The following is a 21,847-nucleotide window of genomic DNA, read 5'->3' as shown; positions in this document are numbered from 1 at the left end:
TATGCCAATACCAAGCTGTTTTGATTACTGTAGCTCTGTAATAGAGTTTGAAGTCAGAGTTTGTAGTCACAAAGAACTACAACCCAAGGAAGTTGGGTACATCAACAAAAACATAGACTTGTGTGGGGCTAGATTTGTGACTAGGTATTGGTTAAATCTGGTTTTGTCATGGAATATCTTGTTTTGTCCTTTTATGGTGATTGAAAGTTTTGCTGGCTATAGTGTCTAGGCTGGCATCCCTGGTCTCTTAATGCCTGCATAATACTTGACAAGGGCCTTTTTATTGTTTCCATTGAGATCTCAGGTGTAATTCCAATAGTTCTGCATTTACATATTACTTTGACTTTTTCCTTTGTAGTTTTTAATATTTTTATTTATTCTGTAGTGTTTTGTTTATTATGTGGCAAGGGGACATTTTTCTTTTTTGATCCAGTCTATTTTGTGTTCTATAAGCTTCTTGTATCTTCATAGGCATATCTTTCTTTAGGTAGGGGAATTTTCTTCTATGATTTTGTTAAAAATATTTTCTCTGCTTTTGAGTTTAACTTCTCTTTTTACCCCTATTATTCTTGATTTGGTCTTATATAGTGTCTTATATTTCCTGGATATTTAGTGCTAAGCTTTTATTAGATTTAATACTTTCTTTGATTGATGAGGCTATTTCCTCTATTTTATCTTCAGAGCTTGAAATTCTCTATTCCATCTTATGTATTCTGCTGTTTATGCTTGAATTTGTGGATCTTGCTCATTTTCTCATACTTTCTGTTTCTATAATTCCCTTGGCTTGTGTTTTCTTTATTGTCTCTATTTCATTTTTTTATGTCTTGAGTAGTTTCTTTCATATCTTTCATTGCTTTCTCTATGTTTTCTTTAAGGGATTTATTGATGTCTTCCAATTTTTATTTGTCTTTTTCTTCATTTCTTTGAGGGAATTTCTCATTTCCTCTTTAAGAGCCTCAAACATTCTCCTGAAGTTATATTTTAGGTTAATTTTTTCTGGTTCATCCATATTTGGTTGTTGAAGTCTTGTGGTTGTAGAGTCTTTCAGTTTTATTGGTGTTGTGTTGCTCTTTGTGGTGTTGCATGTGTTCTTACCTTGCCTACTTATCTTTTCTTGTAATTGGTGTAGTAGGGGCTCTCAGTGACTCTGTTTGGCAATCTTCCAGTTTCCAGTGGATCCAATGCTCAGATGGTTTCTCCTCTTGTGAAGGCAGTGCCACATATTCAGTTTCCCCATTACTAGAGATTGCTCAGCACTCCTAGAATTTGCTCTGCTACCATCACTTTCACTTTCTTATGCTTTCTCTGGCCTAATTTGCCAGCTCAGAACTGTTTCTGAAAATCTCCCTGGTCTGGATCTGCTCCTGTGGAGGTCCCTGGCTTGGGCTTGGTCCCACAGAGTTTCTGACTCAGTCTGACTCCCTCAAGGGTTCCAGACTCATGACTAGGCCTTCAGAGGTCTTTGGTTCCTGTCCACTCTTTTGGATGTCCCAGACTCATGCCTAGACCCTCAGAGGTCGTAGCTCAGGCCTATATCCTGGAGGTACCAGAATCATGCCTGGACTCATAGGGGTCCTGGCTCAGGTCTAATCCCTTGAAAGTCTCAGACTAACACCTGGGACCCACAGGTCTCTGGGTTCTGCCTATAGCCTCATAGGACCTAGGCTCATGCCTGAACCTGCAGAAATCTCTGGCTCTGGCCCACTCCCTTAGTGGTTGCTCCCTTGTACCTTCTCCTGTGGAGTTTTCTGCCTCAGGTTTGTTGTGGCCTAGGTCACAGGCTCAGTCCTGTTTCTGTAAACACTGTCTGGATCCATTCCCATTCTGTGGAGTTCACCTTCTCAGGTCAGCTCCAGCCTAGGTCACTGACTCAGTCCTGCTTCCAAGGAGTTCACCACCTCAGGCCTATTCTGATCAAGGTTGCAATCCCAATCCTGCTTATGCAAATGTCCCTGTAATGTATTCGCTCCTGGTGCTGTGAAGTTAACTGTCCTAGGCCCACTCTAGCCTAGGTCACTGGCTCAGTCCTCCTATAGAGTTCACTGCCTCTGGCCTGCTTCAGCCTAGGTTGCTTGATTCTGTCCTACTCCTGTGGAGTTCGCTCTCCCTGGCCCACTCCAGCCCAAGTTGCTGGCTCAGCCCTGTACCTGTATAGTTTGCTACCTCAGACCTGCTCTGGCCTAGGTTGCTGGCTTAGTCCTGCTCTTATGGAGTTCACTACCTCAGGCCCACTCTTGCCCAGGCTGCTGGCTCAGTCCTGTGGAGTTTGCTGCCTCAGGCCTGCTCTGGCCTAGGTCACTGGCTCAGTCCTGATTCTATGGAGTTTGCTGCCTTCTTTATTGGTATTTCAACACAGGGTTTATCAGTGAATCTTTGGTGTCTGTCCTAGAATTCACTTTTGTCAAATTTGCTCTCTGGATTTTCTCAGCTGTGTTGGTTTGGCCCCTCCAAATTTTTTGCTGTTTCTTCTTGACAACTATTTTTTAGCTATCATTGACAGTTTCCTGCAGACTAAAACTTTCATGTCCTCACTTGGATCATAAAGTTCCAAAGTCCCCATCCTTTCAATCTTTATAACATGCCTGACTAGGAGGACTAAGAGTGTTCTAAAGAGACATATTTCTCACTATGGCTAACAAATAGTAAAATTGTGGACCCGTGAAAATCAAATTTGCATAGAAATCTCATTCAGGGAAATGACTGAGTCCTCAGGGTAAGAATTTCTTGACCGAAGAAACCTTTATTTTTTTATTTGACCACATTGCAGGGGAAACAGGAGGAGAGAATGGTAGAGAGTTTTGTATATGGGAAACATCATTATAAAGTTTCATTAAATTGCCTAGTATTGCTTATATTTTATTTTACTTCTAAACCTGTTAGGGCCCCAAAGGTAGACTAGTTACCTTATATTTTCATCACTGTTCCAAATTTGTCCAACTAGATAAAAATCGTGTCTTTAATTGTCATTAATAGTTTGCTTTTGTCTTTTCTGTTTTTATCTTTCAAAAATTTCCTACTAGAAATTTTTATTCATTTTACATATCAACCACAGTTCCTGCTCCCTCCTCTCAGCCTGCTTCCACTCAACTTTTCTCCAGCTCACTTCATATCCTTTTCTCCTAAAGGGTGAGGCCTCCCATGGGGAGTCAAAAAAGACTGGTGCATTAAGTTGAGGAAGGAAAAAGTCTCTTCCCCTATATCAAGGCTGAGCAAGGAATCCCATCATAGGCAATGATTTCTAAGAAGCCAGTTGATGCACCTGGGATACATCCTGGTCCCACTATCAGGGACACTTCAAACACACCAAGGTACACATCTGTTGTCCACATGCAGAGTTTTGTTCCATTCAATCTTCCCAACTGTTGGTCTAGAATCCATGAGATCCAATTAGCTTAGGTCAGCTTTCTCCATGAATGTCCACTTCATGATCTTAATATGCCCCTTGTTTATATAATCTTTCCTCCCTCTCTTCTACTGGACTCCCAGAACTCAGTCTGGTGCTTGACTGTGAATCTCTGCATTTGCTTCTATCAGTTACAGGACAAAGGGTATATGATGATAGTTAGAGTAGCCACCAATCTGAGTATAGGGAAAGACCAGATATGGCACCCTCTCCACCATTGCTAAGATACTTAGCAAGGGTCATCCTTGTGAATTGTTGGGAATTTCTGTAGCCCCAGATTTCTCCACAAACTCATAATGGCTCCTTTAAAGGTAACCCTTTCATTGCTTTCTGACTCCATTCCTCCCCTAACTTGACCATATTTTTCCATCATGTTCTCATCCCTCATTCTTTCCTCACTACCATGCCTATGTACAATTTACTCAGGAGATCTCATTTAATTCCTCTTCCAAGGACAATTTATGCATCACTCTCAAGATCCTCCTTATTTTTTAGCTTCTCTGGATCTATAGTTATAGTCTGGTTATGCTTTGCTTTATATTTAGTACCTATACTTATGAGTGATTATATACTGTGTTTTTTTTCTGGATATGGGTTACCTCACTCAGGATGACTATTTTCTAGTTCCATTCAGTTTCCTGCAAATTTCATGATGCCGTTTGTTTTGTTTACACCCAAGTAATATTCCATATGTAAATGTACCACATTTTCCTTATACATTGTTTGGTTGAGGAACATTTAGGTTGGTTTCAGCTTCTGGATATTATGAATAATGCTCCCATAAACAAAGTTGAGCAAGTATCCTTGTGGTATGACTGAGCATTCATTAGGTATATACCCAAACCGGTAATGCTGGGTCTTGAGAGTAGATTCATTCCCAATTTTCTGGTATACTGCTATACTGATTTCCAAAGTGCCTGTATAAGTTTGTACTTTCATCAACAATGGAGAACTGTCCTCCTTCCTTCACATCATTTCCAAGAAAAGTTGTCCTCGGTCTTTTCCCCATTTCAACAGGTGTAAGATTGTGTCTCAGAGTCCTTTGATTTAAATTTCCCTGATGAATAAGGATGTAGAGCAATTCTTTAAATGTCTTTTGGTCAATTGAGATTCTTCCACTGTGAATCCTCTGTTTTAATCTGTACCCTAATTTTTAAGTTATATATATATAACATATATATATATTTCTTAAATATATATATATTTAAGAAATAGTGTGACTTTGAATTTCTGACTTTCCCAAAACTCACTCTGTAACCTAGACTGTCCTAGAACATCAGATAGATCTACCCACATTATCTCCAGATTGTCTGCATTATTAATGGGCCCATCACAACTATATGACATAGTCTTTTAATTGTCTTAATAAGGAAGAGTGGCTGAATCTGGTTGCTTAGGTTTACCAGGACTTAGTCTCTATTTCTTACTGCTTAACAAGAAAGCATGTATCAAATGCAATCCTTCTGCCATAAAAATCTCCTGTCTTCAACTATGAATAATATAGTTTTTATTTATATATGAGTCTGCTATAACTCATCATGAGCCTAAGGCACAGTTCTGACTTTATTCTATAAATGGTAAAAACCCTCACTCCTAAAGATAATTGCCTTTTGAATAGAGTTATGGGTAATGCTGTTTTTACTCCATCAGAGGAGGAGCTGTAATCAGGCATGGTGACACAGTCCTGAAGTCATGGTACTTATAAAGTAGAGACAGAAATTTCAGGATTTTTAAGTTATCCAAGGTGAGAATGTAAATTGAAAATGGAGGGAGATCCAGGTTCCAAGGAAGACTGTTTGATTCATGTCAGTGTCCAGAGTGCTCCCTGCAACTCTCATTGGCAAAATCAAACTTTTTCTCAAGTTAGAATAGCTTACCAAGTCTGTTCATTTAATAACAGCTTTCAGAGTGGTGACAGGTGAAATATATATCATGCAGGAAACAAATCCACATCATTTTTCTGTATTATCTTTCACTAGTTTGGAATGTGGAATTACAGAATTTCTTCCTCATTTTATTAAAAAAGAATATTCTTGATACTCTTTTGGAAAACTAATGTTTGAATAATAATCAAATAATACAAATAGATATGCAATATGATGGAGCATTGCTGCACCAATTATATAATGCATTAAATGATCAAACTGATATATAAAAATATTAAATTTTTAAATAAATTCTTCAAAGCAAAAATGAAAGTCTTATGATCTAAGGTGGGTTAATTGATTATAAAAATTTGAAGAGATTGACTTATTTTTCAAAAACAAGCTTTTGGTTTCATGCATTTCAGATATCAATCATCAATATTTTTAAATTATACTTTTATTATTGAAAGTTTCATACAAGTGTATTTTAATTATATTTAGCACCTCCCCGAAGCCTTCCCAGATCTGACATGGCCTTCTCTTCCCTCTCAGTATCTTATCCTTTATAAAAATCCTCACAGGTTTAATTTGTTGTTCCTTTTTGTTGTTATTATAATTTTTATTCATTTTACATACCAACCACAGTTTCCCCTCCTTTCCTCCCTTCCACCATCCTATCCCCTACCCCATCCCACATCTACTTCTCAGAAAGAGTAAGGCCTTTTGGGGGGGATCAACAAAGCCTGGCCCATCAAGTTGAGGCAGGACCAAGTTGCTCCCGCCTGCATGAAGGTTGAGCAAGGCACCCCACCATGGAATATTGGCTCCAAAAAGTCAGCCCATGTACCAGGGATGTCTTATCTCACACCCCTGCATAGCATCAAGCTGGAGTCTGGATAATGTATTACACATGAAAAGTAAAGAAAAGGTCCCCAAGTGGAAAAGGAAGAGAGTAACTGTCCATCAATACAGTGACTCTCTGTCAAGAGCCCCGAGGAATCAATGAAATCTCATCTAACTTACTAGGAAATAGCAAAAAGGCAGATTATAAACTTAATGTATAATAGTGTTATGTGTATTTAATAGCAATGAGTAATTGAAATTAAACATTTGTCTTAGCACAAAAATGGAAATACTTAATCTCCTACAAAGTGGATAAAGGATTTGTAGAGGTAATCTATAAACCTGATTGATGACAATGAGGACTACTGAGAACTCAAGAACAATGGCAATGGGCTTCTGATCCTACTGCACGTACTGGCTTTGTGGGAGCCTAGGCAGTTTGGATGCTCAACTTACTAGACCTGGATGGAGGTGGGGGTTCCTTGGCCTTCCCACAGGGCAGGGAACCCTGATTGCTCTTCGGGCTGATGGGGGCGGACCTAACTGGGGAAGGGGGAGGGAAATGGGAGGTGGTGGCGGGGAAGAGACAGAAATCTTTAATAAATAAATAAATTAAACAAAGTTGGCAAAAAAAACCCTGATTGATGAGATCAAATAATATCTAAATAAATGAGGAACACTCCATGTGTGTTGAGTAGGAAGAAGAGGAAAAAAAGGAAGAGATTCTATACTTGTCTAGTATTTTACATATTTGTCAAACTAAAATTTCATGTCATTATTTAAATAAAAACAAAGCAAATTATTCAGCTTCTTATCCTCAATTTTACTGTTCCGTTCAGCATGGTTCATTGGCAGAAAGTTCACAAACAAGCAAAATTAAAGAAATTTTCTGCAATTTTGTAGTATACAATAATAACACATTTGGATCTTATGTCTGTAGCAATTTCCTACAGGAAGCTTCATATTTAATGTTTCTTATACACATAACAATGAGAAGAATGTTAGAAAGACCCTTTGAAGGTGATTGCCTCTGCATGATTCTGTGTTCTTTTGCCCTTAATTTTCTTTTTTTAACAATAGTACAGGAAAGATGCATGATCTCCCAAAAAACCCTTTTCCTACTGAGTGGTCTTCCTTAATACTCCCTGTGCATCTCTCTATACTTCCTCCCAATTCATCCTAACTCTATACATTTTTTTTCCTATCAAATGGTTACTTGCTCTGTGTCTGGTCCTGGAGTTATTTTTATTTAATCCTGTTTACAATATTCAAGCAGAATGCTCTTATATAAAAGGTATGTGATAGGTCTGAAGGTGTGAAAGGTCCTTCTGTCTATGTGTTGCTTTTCTTGGTTAATGAATAAAGAAACTGCCTTGGCCTGTTCAAAGGGCAATACTTAGGTAGGCAGGGAAGATGGAACTGAATGCTGGGAGAAGGAAGGCAGAGAGAGAGATGCTATGGAGCTGCCGCCAGAATCAGACATGCTGAATCTTTGCCAGTAAGCCATTGCCATGAAGCGATATACAGATTAATAAAAATGGGTTAAATTAAGATGTAAGAGTTAGCCAATAAGAAGCTAGAGCTAGTCAAACAGTGATTTAATTAATACAGTTCCTATGTGATTATTTCAGAGTTAAGTGTCCAGGAACAAAGAACAGTCTGAAACACAGTATAGCTAGAGTCAGGTTTCTCCAGGAAATAACTAAATCTAAGTGTTCACAGTAAAATCAAATACCTGCAATATTATAATTTCAGAGGGTTTAGTCCATTATCATAATGGCAGGAAGAAGCCGGGCGGTGGTGGCACATGCCTTTAATCCCAGCACTTGGGAGGCAGAGGCAGGCGGATCTCTGTGAGTTCGAGATCAGCCTGGTCTACAAGAGCTAGTTCCAGGACAGTTTCCAAAACCACAGAGAAACCCTGTCTCGAAAAACCAAAAAATAAAATAAAATAAAAAAAAAAACATAATGGCAGGAAGAATGGCAGTGTGCATGCAGACTTGGGCTAGAGAAAAAGGACATAGTTCTACATCCAGATCAGCAGGAAACATAGACTGTGATATATTTCCTCCAACAAGGCCACAAATTCTTTAACAAGGCCACACTGCTTAACAGTGCTACTACCTATTCAACTATAGAGAGCATTTTGATTAAAACCACCACAGTATTCAAACGCCTATAAGTATCTACTCAACCATGTTCAGTAAATAACCTCAATAAACTCATTGGATCCCCTGGGTGGACTTTGGTGAAGTTGTAGTTTGCAATGTTATTGGTACTCACAGGGATGGGATAGACAATTGCTTTGTCCCCCTCGCTGGGGAGAAAATTCTCACAACATATCATGAATCATAAAACATTTGTTAATATCCCCATATGTCTTATTAATACAATATGAACCAGTACATAAAAGAACATGCTAGAAGAATCTAAATAAGGAAATTTCCTTAGTAAAAAGGATGTAAATGCATGAAAATAGTAATGACAGTTCTGCTCCTCCCTGTTCTAGAGACAGCCGCTTCTTTTCGTGCAGTGCCAGCCTCGTTCCAGAGACACACGATGGTGAAGGTCAGAGTGAACGGATTTGTCCGTATTGGACGCCTGATTACCAGGGCTGCCTTCACTTCTGGCAAAGTGGACATTGTTGCCATCAATAACCCTTTCATTGACCTCAACTACATGGTCTACACGTTCCAGTATGACTCCACCCATGGCAAGTTCAAAGGCACAGTTAAGGCTGAGAATGGGAAGCTTGTCATCAACAGGAAGGCCATCACCATCTTCCAGGAGCGAGATCCCGCCAACATCAAATGGGGGGATGCCGGCGCCGAGTATGTTGTGGAGTCTACGGGTGTCTTCACCACCATGGAGAAGGCTGGGGCCCACTTGAAGGGTGGGGCCAAGAGGGTCATCATCTCCGCCCCTTCTGCCGATGCCCCCATGTTTGTGATGGGTGTGAACCATGACAAGTATGAGAATTCCCTCAAAATTGTCAGCAACGCTTCCTGCACCACCAACTGCTTAGCCCCCTTGGCCAAGGTCATCCATGACAACTTTGGCATCGTGGAAGGACTCATGACAACAGTCCATGCCATCACGGCCACCCAGAAGACTGTGGATGGCCCCTCTGGGAAGCTGTGGCGAGATGGCCGTGGCGCTGCCCTGAACATCATCCCTGCGTCCACTAGCGCTGCCAAGACTGTGGGCAAAGTCATCCCAGAGCTGAACGGGAAGCTCACGGGCATGGCCTTCCGCGTTCCTACCCCCAATGTGTCCATCGTGGATCTGACATGCCGCCTGGGGAAGTTGCCAAGTATGATGACATCAAGAAGGTGGTAAAGCAGGCATCAGGGGGCCCACTAAAGGGCATCCTGGGCTACACTGAGGACCAGGTCGTCTCCTGTGACTTTAACAGTGACTCCCACTCTTCCACCTTCGATGCTGGGGCTGGCATTGCCCTCAATGACAACTGTGTAAAGCTCATTTCCTGTTACGATAATGAATTCGGCGACAGCAACAGAGTGGTGGACCTCATGGCCTACATGGCCTCCAAGGAGTAAGAAGCCCGCCCTGGACCACCCATCCCAGCAAGGACACAGCAAGAGAGAAGTTCTAGGCTGCTGAGCAGTCCCTGTCCTAACTAACCCTTGACACTGAGCATCTCCCTCAGTTTCCATCCCAGACCCCCAGAATAGCAGGAGGGGGCTTAGGGAGCCCTACTCTCTTGAATACCATCAATAAAGTTCATTGCACCCCTCAAAAAAAAAGAAAATAGTAATGACAGCATTGTGTCAGAATAACAGTACCTGATAGATTTTTCCAAGTTAAAAAGAACTGAGTAAGTTATTTATAATACACAAAAAATGAGATTTAAAGATGATATATTGTACTAAAATTGGTAAGATCATGTATCAACTGTTTCAACAACTTGATAAAATTGTTGAGGTATAACTGGCTATTTAAATATTGCACAGTAGTTAAAAGTGCCAAACTGGTGTACAGCTGATCTCCTAAGTGTCTAATAATCATTTTTGAGGCTATCCTAAAGTGTTTAGTGGAATTAAAAGGGAGAGTATTTCTGCCATTTCTTTATAGGGCCAATGAAATCCATAGGGGCTGAGGTTATTGATCACTTGTTTTGTCTTTGCAGACCACCATGATACCACTCAATGAATTTGAAACATCCACTCAATAAAAAGGAGGGCCATTGTGGGAAAGGTTTATTCAGGGATGTAGGAGTGAGAGTGCAACTCAGTGAATACTGAATACTCAATTCACTCCTGTTTAATTCTCATGTGCTTTCGTACTACTATAAATAAAGGGGGGAGAATCCAAAGACTGTTTTAACATGACACAAAGGATAACAAGAAGAGTTACTTGTTTCAATCCTTGTGACATCAAGCCATTATTTCCTGATAAAACATTTGATGTTTTGGGAAGGATATGCAGCAAATACACCCTTGACCAAATATTCTGTAGAAACCACTCTCTATGTCAAACCTCTTATTTTAAAATAAAGGACCAGGAATAGACTTGAACTTTGTGACCTTTGTTCATGGTGGAGCGGATCCTCTGCAATGGATCGTCTTAATGTCCAAAACACCAGGTAACTACACACTAGGTCAATATTTCTTGTTTGTAGTCACACTTGTTTTCAAGAACTTTGAAAGAGTAAAAATAACCTCAGTCTCTCTGACTTTTAGTCAAAGCAAAACAGGCTCACATTTGTGCACCTTCACAGTTTTCTTCCCAGCTCTGTATAGCAGACAGAGGAATAAATGTTCAAAGCAATTCCCAATTACATAATGCAAAAAAAAAGCCAGAGCTATAAAAAACACTGCTCTAAACAGAAAAAAAATCAAAAGTGCCTAAGAAAATGAAAAGAAATTCTTTTTTTAAAAAAATATTTATTTATTTATTATATATACAATATTCTGTCTGTGTGTATGTCTGCAGGCCAGAAGAGGGCACCAGACCTCTTTACAGATGGTTGTGAGCCACCATGTGGTTGCCAGGAATTGAACTCAGGACCTTTGGAAGAGCAGGCAATGCTCTTAACCACTGAGCCATCTCTGCAGCCCCCTCCTCCCACATTTTTGATGGAATGTATCAACATGATCTAGCCTTGTGTAGGCAACCATAGCTGCTGGGAGTTCATGAGTACAATGGCTGTGTCGGCTCCAGAAGATAGTGTTTCACAGCACTGCTCTCATTCCCTGGCTCTTAACTTATTCCGATCCCTCTTAATGAGATGTTCCATAGGCCTTGGAAGGGATGATACAGATGTCCCATTAAGCACTGAGCACTCCACCATCACTCATTCTCAGCATTTTGACCGGTTATGAGTCTCTGTGTTAACTGTCTCCACTGCAATCAGAAGCTTCTCTGACCAAGACTAATAGCAGCACTAGTTTTTGTGAAGAGACATAAATATTTAGATGACAGTTTGATATCATGTCCACTTAGCAGAACAACAATAGTACATTCTCCCATAGAGCCTATGACCACCCTACCCAGCAGATTTTGAACAGATTTATAGTATCAGGCATTAATTCCCCCTATAAAATGGAACTTCAATCCAATCAGGCAATGGTTGATTGCCTATAACCCATAACAACATTATTACATTAGTGGTCACACAGGATGCATTTTCTGTCTGATAGCATTTGTTTTATCTACTCTATGGAAAGTTTATTAGACAAGGGGGTTGGAAAGGATGTTTAGTTTACACTTCTCATCTGTATGTTACTGGTTAGATGTCTAAGGCGAAATTCATGTATGTAGCTCTTATGTTTCTGTCATTTGCTAACTTGTCATTACTGTGTGTCTCCAGGTTCAGCAAGGAGAAGAAGGGCAGCATCAATCCTTATGTATACCTGCCCTTTGGGAATGGACCCAGGAACTGCATTGGCATGAGGTTTGCTCTCATGAACATGAAACTTGCTCTCACTAAAGTCCTGCAGAACTTCTCCTTCCAGCCTTGTAAGGAAACACAGGTGAGGGAGAAAACTATCTCAAAAAATAATGCTGTGCAGGAGACATCTTTTCAATTGAAGCTTCTTGTAGAAAACTGAATATTTTTTTGAGATTTACTAATTTGTTTTATGGCCAAATGACTTATTTGTACACAGGGGTATTTGGTTCCATGTCAATATATAGTACAACTGTAGCATTCTGATGAATTAGTGCAGGTCAGTATGAAAAGATTATATACATTCTGTTTGAAGTTCCAGTCAAGTTAATTGCCTGCTCTTCCAAAGGTCCTGAGTTCAATTCCCAGCAACCACATGGTGGTTCACAACCATCTGAAAAGAAATTTTTTTTCCCAAGTGAACTTTCATTTAATCAAATCTACAAAGCATTTACTGGGATGACATATCTGACAAAGCCACAGACTTCTATCAAGCAGCAGTATAGTATAAAAAGTAAAGGAACTCAAAAGCCTTCTCTCATCCTTATCAGCAGCCAGGTTTCTGGGGAAGGACCTACATCCATAATTCCTTTCCACAAACCAGGATGCTACCTCTAAAGAACCAATGGAAGAAACAGTGTGCCTGTGTCACTCACCAAAGACCTCTACTGAGGAAACTGTGGATTAATGCATTCCTTTTTTGGTTTTTAAGGAAACTGAAATAGAAATATATTAAAGATAGCCTCAAATATCCATCAATATTCTAACTTACATTTTAGACCCAAGTAGGAATCTACAGGTCTTTATAAAGAACTCTCTTCACAGCACAGCTGTAGTTCACGCTAAAACACAAAATGTTCCCTTTGTGCTATAGCCTTACAAATAAACATATGTATATATATGAAAGTTCAGATTCTGCATCAAGCATTATTCATTTCTTGCCTTTTGATATAAACATTAATACAGCCAAATTTGTAAAGGGTTCACTTAACAGTTTAGTGGATGAAACGAGAAGGGATTATGTGTTTTCAGCAAAGGAGTTTTGTCAGCTTTAGCAGTATCCTTGGCACTCCGAAGCTCAGCTGAAGTCCCGACCTGTGAGGATGAGTGGAGTCACAAGAGTCCAGAGGTAAAGGAGGAGGCACACCCAGCTGGAGCCCATTTTGACCCACACAGCTAGCCAATTGCTGGATACTTTCTGGAACTTGGCATCAGGACTGTACCAGCTGGTTATGGTCATCATGATGTACAAAGAAGCACAGCAGAGCATCAAGTGAAAGAAGGAGTAGTTATCCTGCACCCCCTCCTTCTCATTGTCCACAGCCCGACGAGGCTGTCCATCTTCTTCATCATTGGCTCCACTGGTGGTGTCACCAAGGATAACACTGTCACTCCCAGAGAGGGTCAGCTTGTTAACTTGGCTATTGCTTGAAGTACGGATGCTAGAATATATAAGGCAGACAACAAAGATAAACAGCCCCCCAAAATCATCCAAACTCTTAGTGTCCACTCCGTGACGGTGGAGTATAAGCAGGAGCAAGAGTAGTTGAATTTGCTGGAGACACAGTGGGTGAAGTTAAGTGTGTAATGATGCTCATAAGAGAGGGGTTGCAGGAACGGTCAGGTTCGTTGGTCATGGCCGACCACGTGAGGTAAAGGGTGTACAGAGTGATAATGGAGGACTGCAGGAGGCCAGAACGAGGCTGATGTTCCTGAATTTTGGGGAGAATGGATACAACAGAAACAGCAACACAAAAAATCAGGTTAAGGCTGATGAAGACCTTATTTTCTGTGCAGCCATCTGGTTTGGTGTAGAAGATGTAGAACAACACAGCAAATATGATGGAAAGGATATAAAACAAGCTTGTACAAAACAGAAAAGCAGCATACCAGAGCCTTGGGTTTCCTTCTTCCATTCGATTTACCCACGATTCATTCCAAGAGTGAGCCATGTCTACCAAGAGCACCAGTTGGATGATGATGAAGAAAGTGGCCCCTAACATGCCAGCACTAAACCAGACTGAAGTAAAATGGCCCCCAGGGATATAGAAAGATCCAATCATGATACCAATAATGGCAGCAATTTTGAAGAACCAAAACCCATTGTGTATTGCAGCTCTGGGATCTTTACTTGTTTTTACTTTTAACATGAGCAAAAAGAAGGCAAAGAAAAAGATGGCCACAGCAAAGTTGATCCGATATACAGCTTTAAAACCGACCAGCACATCACAATCTTTCTCTGCCTTTAGTATACCAGGCGTCTTGATTTGAAATCCTTCTTCACAGAATCCAGGAATCTTTTTTAGCTGAGTTTGTATCCCTTCTGTCATCATGATACAAGACACAACAGTGCCAAGGAAGAGAATGGAGGCATAGATGAGTCAAGTTACAGTGGAATTCTTGCTGATGGGACAGCAACTGCACAGCAGACATGATGCTCCACTACAGAGGCATGGAACCCAGCTGGCCAGGGAGAAGACGCCTAGCACGGCCCCCATGGTGACGCTGGGGCCGAGACCACCGCTCCGAGCGGCTTCCCTGCGCCGTGCCCAACTGCCGGCTCAGGCGTCGCCTCAGAAACGCGACGAGTTCTCAGGCCTGAAAAGAAATTCTTAATGACTAGGAAACACTGGATAATAGAAGCACATAAGAGATTACAACAATGATGCATTTAAAGAACCAAATGTAAACCATGAAACTAACTATCAGTCTTTTTAAAAGATAAATGTAATATATCCTACCTTTGGAAAAGAGAAGGCTACTCCCTGATAAAGTAATGGCATTAATAAAATGTCGTTTGATGTAAACCAAGGCAGAATTTTTCTTTGTCTAGATGGGCCAGTCTTAAAGTACCAGATTTTTTTTTTAAATCTGCATGTAATTTGAAGTCACCACCATTAAAGTCTCCAAATTGAAAGTGTTATAGTCATCAGGGAAGCAGACTATGATCACTTTCAGAAAAGTCATTCTTCTTGCCTGTAAGTTCCCTTTCTCTCCTTACAGGAGGCATAAACTCCAGGATGGTCAACCTGCCCTGTGTCTTTGTGGTATCCCATTGCTGACTATTTACCAACTTTGGGCTAAAGTCAGTTTTGTGGTTTCATCAAGGGTCTGCCACTTTTAAGACACTTTTATTTTCAGTTTCTCTCCTGAAAAATTTTTGTACTGTTCCATTGTTTTATGGAGATTTGGGCTCAAAGATATCTTTGTGCATATTTCTAAGTTAGTTTCTGAGGCTGTCCATCATGTATTTCTTTTGGGTCATAAGAAGTGGGGCAAAAATGAACTCAGGATCGGGACCCAATCACATCTTACTGCTATAATGACATGCTCACTAGGCTGAATAGATGGCTCACACCTGACAACACTGGTTGCTTATTGCCAGGGCCTGACTTTGTTTCCCAGAACCCACACAACAGCTCACAATTCTCTTTAACTCCTGTGAAAGGGGATCAGATACCCTCTTATGACCTCCACTTTTGCACTCGGTATATACTATGACAAACTTGAAGTCATCAGACAGCAGCAATAAACTTTCTGTACTAAGAAATATTATGGTATTCATTGGGGTTTTGAGAAAATGTACAAACAATTGTTTAGTTTAAAGGATAACACATTCTACAAAAAAAGGGAAAAAAGAAGATATAGCAGTTTATCATTTTCAATTGAAAATAGGTTTTATTATTTAAATTGTTGTTTTTCCTCTGTCCTTCGATGATAACATGGTTACAACCTGAAAAAAAAAAGGCAACATTTTTGTGGTAGAATGTTTCAATTAATCAGTGGGAAATGTGTGTGGTGTGCAAGCCTGGTAACCTAACCTTGATCATCATATGAAAAGAGCCAAGAGTCCACTTCAAAAAGCTATCTGATGGTCTTCACATATCTGTCAGGCCTAAAATTAAATAATAATATAACACATACATATAAAAGAAACTTTTTTTCAAATAAACCTCATTGATGTTACATTGCCTGGCATCTCTTGATAATTCCCTTAGAAGGAAGCACTTCATGATGAAGTGACAAATGGATAAATAATGGGGACAGGAAGATGCATAGAGCTTCACATAATGTATACATATCTACAGGACATCAAGCTATACTCTGAAATATTCAGTTGATTACTGATTATCCCACATTTTATATCTCTACCAGTTTGATGAAAACGATGCTGTGGACACACATATGAGGTAATGTTACTTACACTCTATCCTATTATGTATTTTAACATTAATTTTGATAAGATATGTGGAAAAAATAGCAAATGTACCCATGGACTTATATTCAAGAGACTGACCCATGATGATTATGAGTTCAGATCTATTAATAACTAATTAGTGACATACAAGCTAGACTGGATAGCAAATGACATCTCAAGGGAATTTGTGAAAAGATGAAAAACAAATCCAGGAAAAAATTTCATCACATTTCACAGACAACATTACTTAAAAGGAATGAATATACACTGTCTAACATTAAATAAATGTTTCACTTAGATGATGGACATCTCATTCTATATATTTAAGCAGAAAAATACCTATCACTAAGGGAAAGCACAGTGGGAGATGTACAAAAATCACAGAGAGAAAACAAAGAGCACAAAATAAACTTCATTGAAAGGATTTGCTAAATGTATAGAACACTTTAATATCTCTCACTAACCAGAAACCGCAATGGAGAAATTTCCACCATCAGACTTGAGTGAAGATAATAAATATCTAACCTTCATAATAAAAAAGATATAAAATAAAAAAAAAGATATAAAACAAGAATTTCTGGACAATAAAGACCACTGTGATGTCTAAAGTCTTTACCATATTATTTACATGAAGGAGGTTTTTCTCTTTCATGAGTTCTTCCCTATTATCTGATGTTAAGATGATAAAAAATAATGTCTTTAACATATATACAGGGCAAAGATATGGACAATAAGTTAGGACAAGTTCATTGTCAGGATGAAGGTCAGGTTATTGAGACCTTCCTGTAGTCCTGCCTGCAACAGGAAAACACAAGGGTCTAACCTTCCTGGGAGCAAGCATGAATATTCATTTACCCAAACCAAGGCACATTAAAATAACATAATTAAAATTAAATAAAATCTTTAAACAATTTTTCACTCATGAATATTTTTCTCCTCTAAGCATTCATTCCTGTAACCCAGTTGTTGAAGTATTTAAAGGCTTATTTCCAGAGTTTTTCTCAGTGATGATTTGGTTCATGCAATATAAAGAAAGAATGTAGATTTGAAGTTACAGAAATTAATCATTCTCAAATAGAGGCATCATTTGGGAAAATTTAGAAAATAATGTCATCCTGGAAGAAATATCATGGGTTTGTTACTGAGAGTTAACATTCACACACCATTTCAAGTTCCTATACCTGGTTCAAGCTACAAGCTGAGTATATGAGTTCTTAGCTTCACAGTGTAGGTGTCGTGTCTGACACTTCTTGTGACAACACTGTCAAGGTGATCATATAACCATCTGGAACCCAGAGTCACATTAAACTCTTAAGTGACTTAGACATTATGATTTATCACAGACACAGAAGAGGCACTTATACCCATCTACCAAATTTTACATCTGGATAAGTAATAGGGGAAGCTTTGTTAACCAATCATCTTAAAGAAGTGGAATCTAGTTAAGGTGTGGCTTCAGGGAACCCAGGAGAAAAACTGGGATAGACCAGGTGCTTGCTATCTGGGTGATTCCCATGGGACACAGAGGAACTTGGACTTTCCATTCTTATGGCATGAGTTTCCCCTTATAATAAGTAAAAATATAATTGCTTATCTTTAATCAAGCCTGGTTATTTCCTGAATCGAGCTAAATTCTACAGATAAGTGTATTTATATAATTGAAGAAAAGTGCAAAATCAAAAATGGTTACGATATCATTGAATTCAGAGTACTTCTGTCCATATAATATTGCAGGTGCAAACAAAATAGAGACTTCATAATGTGTGAACAGATTTCACACTTGTAGACTTGTTTTCTTCCCAGTCTTATGTAAGTAAATGTATGTTGCCTCAAGAGATTTTCAAAACATTTATAGTCACATTTCCTTCAGTATGAATCTTCTCCGGTCCTCAGAGTGCTGTGATATGCAAAGGCCTTACTAGACCTCTTATGCACTAAAAGTTTACTCTTTACCAAGAAGAGGAAAATGTTACCACACTGACTGCACTTAAAGCGTTTGACAGGCTAAACTGTGGAGGCACACCCCTGTAATCCAGCACTTGTGAGACAGACAAGTCTCTGTGAGTGTAAGGCCAGCCTCTTCTAAGAGTGAGTTCCACAACAGACTCCAATGCTAAGGAGAAGCCCTGTCTCCAAAAAATCAAAAAAAAAAATTTGTACTAATTTTTTATCAAGATTTTAAAGCCGGATGACACAACTAAGTCTCTACCACATTGGCTAAAATTATAGGGTTTCTATTCAGCATGTGTTCCTAGATAAATGTGTACACTTCTACGACATGCAAAAAGCCTTACTACATTGATTATTTATAAGGTTTCTCTCCAGTATGTGTTCTTTTATGTATTTGAAGACTATCTTGTCGTGAAAATGCTTTACCACATTGATTACATTCATAGGGTTTCTCCGCAGTATGTGTTCTTTTGTGTATTTGGAGTTTGGAGAGCAATGTGAAAAACCTTTATAACATTGATTACATTCAAAGGGCTTCTCTCCAGTATGTGTTCTTTCATGTCTGTAAAGCTCACTACGACGCAAAAAAGCTTTATCATATTGATTACATTGATGAGGTTTCTTCCAGTATGTGTCTTTTGATGTACTTGAAGAGTACTGTTCTGTGAAAAGGCTTTACCACATTGATTACATCTGTAGGGTTTCTCTCCAGTACGTGTTCTTTTATGTATTTGGAGACCATCTTGTCGTGAAAAAGCTTTACCACATTGATCACATTCATAGGGTTTCTCTCCTGTATGAATTCTTTTATGTGTTTGTAGAATACTGAGTTCTGAATAGGCTTTACCACATTCATTACATTGATAAGGTTTCTCTCCAGTATGTGTCCTTTGATGTACTTGAAGATTCCTGTTCAGAGAAAAGGCTTTACCACACTGATTACATATGTAGGGTTTTTCTCCAGTATGTGTTCTTTTATGTATTTGGAGACTATGTTTACATGCAAAGACTTTACCACATTCATTCCATTTATGGGGTTTCTCTTTAGTATGTGTTTTTTTGTGTATTTGAGTTTAGAGCATTTTGAAAAAGCTTTATCACATTGATTACATTTGTAGGTTTTCTCTCCAGTGTGTAATCTGTTGTAAACTTGGAGACTTCTTACATATGAAAAGTCTTTACCACATTGATTACATTCATATGGTTTCTCTCCAGCTTGTGTTCTTCTTTTAAGTATTTGGAGACAACTGGTACCTCCAAAGGCTTCAGCATTTTGAATACCATCATATGGCTTCTCTGCAGAATGATTTTTTTCATGTCTTTGAATATGATTATAACATCCAAATGGTTTAACACATTGAGCATACTCAGAGAGTTTCTCTCCATTATGGTTTCTTTCACACCTGCAAAGATAATTGGCAAATGCAAAAGTTTTACCATGTACATTACACTGATGAATCTTAATATCTATTTCAATTAATTTTATACTATTTCTTTACTGTAAAGAGGAATAAGATTTTAAATTTTATATTCATGGTGCTCTCCTTCAGAATGAGATGTTTTGTGTCTATGAAGAACCTTTGATGGTAAGGGTCTTTTTTTAAATGACCCACATTTAGAGCATGATTTATATGAATTTTTTTACATATGTGAAAGGAACTAGACTAACTCAGTTTAAATAACCTTACATTTCTTTTGGATTCTTATGTTTTCCTGTAGCGCAATATCTACCACAAGAAAGTGTACGAGGACAAACAAAAGTAAGTACACAATCCAATACTCATAGGGCTTAACTTCAGTGTGAGTTTGCTGATGTCTTCCCAATAAAATATGAAAATGAATTACATATAATCTTATAGCACATTCAACAAATCTACTCAGTGTTGAAATACTAAATATCTTTCATATCTTCTCATTATTCTGAAGGAGATACAGTCTCTCTTTCCATTTTGGGAAGCTCACTTGTGACATATGACATTCTTATCAAATGAAGAAGAAATAAATGGTTTTCAATTGAGTTTACATAGTTTCATCACAAACATGTAGTATAGGAATTAAGCCTTCTCAAGATGAGACTTTTTGACTCTCATAAACTAACTCTTTCAATAAGTTTGGCAAAGTCACAAGTACATGAGTAACACTGGCTTTTCCACTGAGTATTTATTTTTTGGTCAGTTCTAAACATATACTTATTATCTAGTCAATGTGTGTATGTGTGTTCCCTGTGCAGTATCTGAGTGCTATGAAACTAAATGGATTGGCAGCTCTACAGCATAGTTCTCATGGGACTAGGACTCAAATGGTGGGATCAGGTAAGGAATCATTTGTTTCTCTTCTGTTTTTAGAGGAATGCTTTGGAAACATAGACCAGTTATGTCATATTGAGGCATATGGTTTTATGAGATATTAATACACATCAATATACTTTAATCTGTGCTCATTTATATTATTGTTTTTCTTTAAATGTTCCAGGACAAATTAAAACTTCTTCAAAGACAAATATATACCAAGTTGCAAATAAAAATTACCTTCCATGTTTTTTAGCACTTTGACAATACTCTTCAAAATTATGGTCTTCCAAACTGTAGCCTAATACAGTAACAAGAGTAAATAATATATTAATCAATATGTACAAAATTGAATATCTTAAGTGACCTATGCCTTAATTATTTGGCTCACTCTTACTGTTTCTCAAACACATATACCAAAAGTATCAATAAATAATACAGAGTAGTCCCCTTATTTTAAAATGTAAAGGAAAGTTCACAGTCCTACCAGTAGCAGTGAGGTTCTGTATGTCTCCAGCATCACATCTTTGTAGAGACTCTTTTGGGAAGGATTCAGCAAACCCCACTCATCCTCAGTGAAGTCAATGTGCACATCCTCAAAGGTCACTGAATTCTAGAATAATCCAACCAACAGTAAAGCAAAGTGTGATCCTGACATTGGATACTTCTTTTTAAAATGGTATATGTGTATAATGTTGCAGCTTCCCATGCTTCTTCCATGACATTACATTATAATGTAATCACCAGTCACTTTAGAAGGAAACTGAAGAAGAGGTTCCTATGTGCTCTTCCTTGGCCCTTTAAATAGGATACAGCTTTAAGAAAGAAATGCCGCTGGGACGGGGAGCTCGGGGGTTTCTTGGCCCCCTGTCCTGCTTGGGCTCTCTGCTGCCTCTTTCTTCCTGGCCCACCCAGCTTCCGTCCAGAGCCCTCCCCACTTCGCCCCCACTGCCCTCTTTTGGCGCGTGGCATCGCCCAGCGCAGCCTATCTGGGCGCTGGGTCCGAGTACCCGGGGCTCCCGGGCGGGCAGCAGTTCCTTTGTTTCTGTGGCCTGCCTGCACCAAGCGGGGTAGGCGCTTTGTCTGCGAGCTGCCCAACCAGCACGGAGGCCTGATCTTTCAGCGCCAGGAGACCCAGCATTGGGGTGAGTTTCTGGCCCACGGCGCCAGCCTGGGACGGGGAGCTCGGGGGTTTCTTGGCCCCCTGTCCTGCTTGGGCTCTCTGCAGGGCCTCTACTCCCCGGGTGTTGCCTCTTTCTTCCTGGCCCACCCAGCTTCCGTCCAGAGCCCTCCCCACTTCGCCCCCACTGCCCTCTTTAGGCGCGTGGCATCGCCCAGCCCAGCCTATCTGGGCGCTGGGTCCGAGTATCCGGGGCTCCCGGGCGGGCA

General features: G+C 39.4%; 3 pseudogenes; 1 reads left to right on the top strand and 2 right to left on the bottom strand.

The window, feature by feature from the left end:
- LOC121464649 overlaps positions 1 to 21,847 on the bottom strand; it is a 237,874-nt pseudogene that overhangs the window by 164,711 nt on the left and 51,316 nt on the right.
- Positions 9,118 to 9,701, top strand: LOC121464851 (annotated as a pseudogene).
- Positions 12,642 to 14,588, bottom strand: LOC121464846 (annotated as a pseudogene).

Source organism: Microtus oregoni, unplaced genomic scaffold (genome assembly GCF_018167655.1).
Source record: "Microtus oregoni isolate MIOR12 unplaced genomic scaffold, Mior012 000029F_ref0000214, whole genome shotgun sequence".
In the NCBI taxonomy this organism is placed as follows: Eukaryota; Metazoa; Chordata; class Mammalia; order Rodentia; family Cricetidae; genus Microtus; species Microtus oregoni.
The sequence above is the reverse complement of the archived record's forward strand: the minus strand, read 5'-3'. Positions and strand labels throughout refer to the sequence as shown.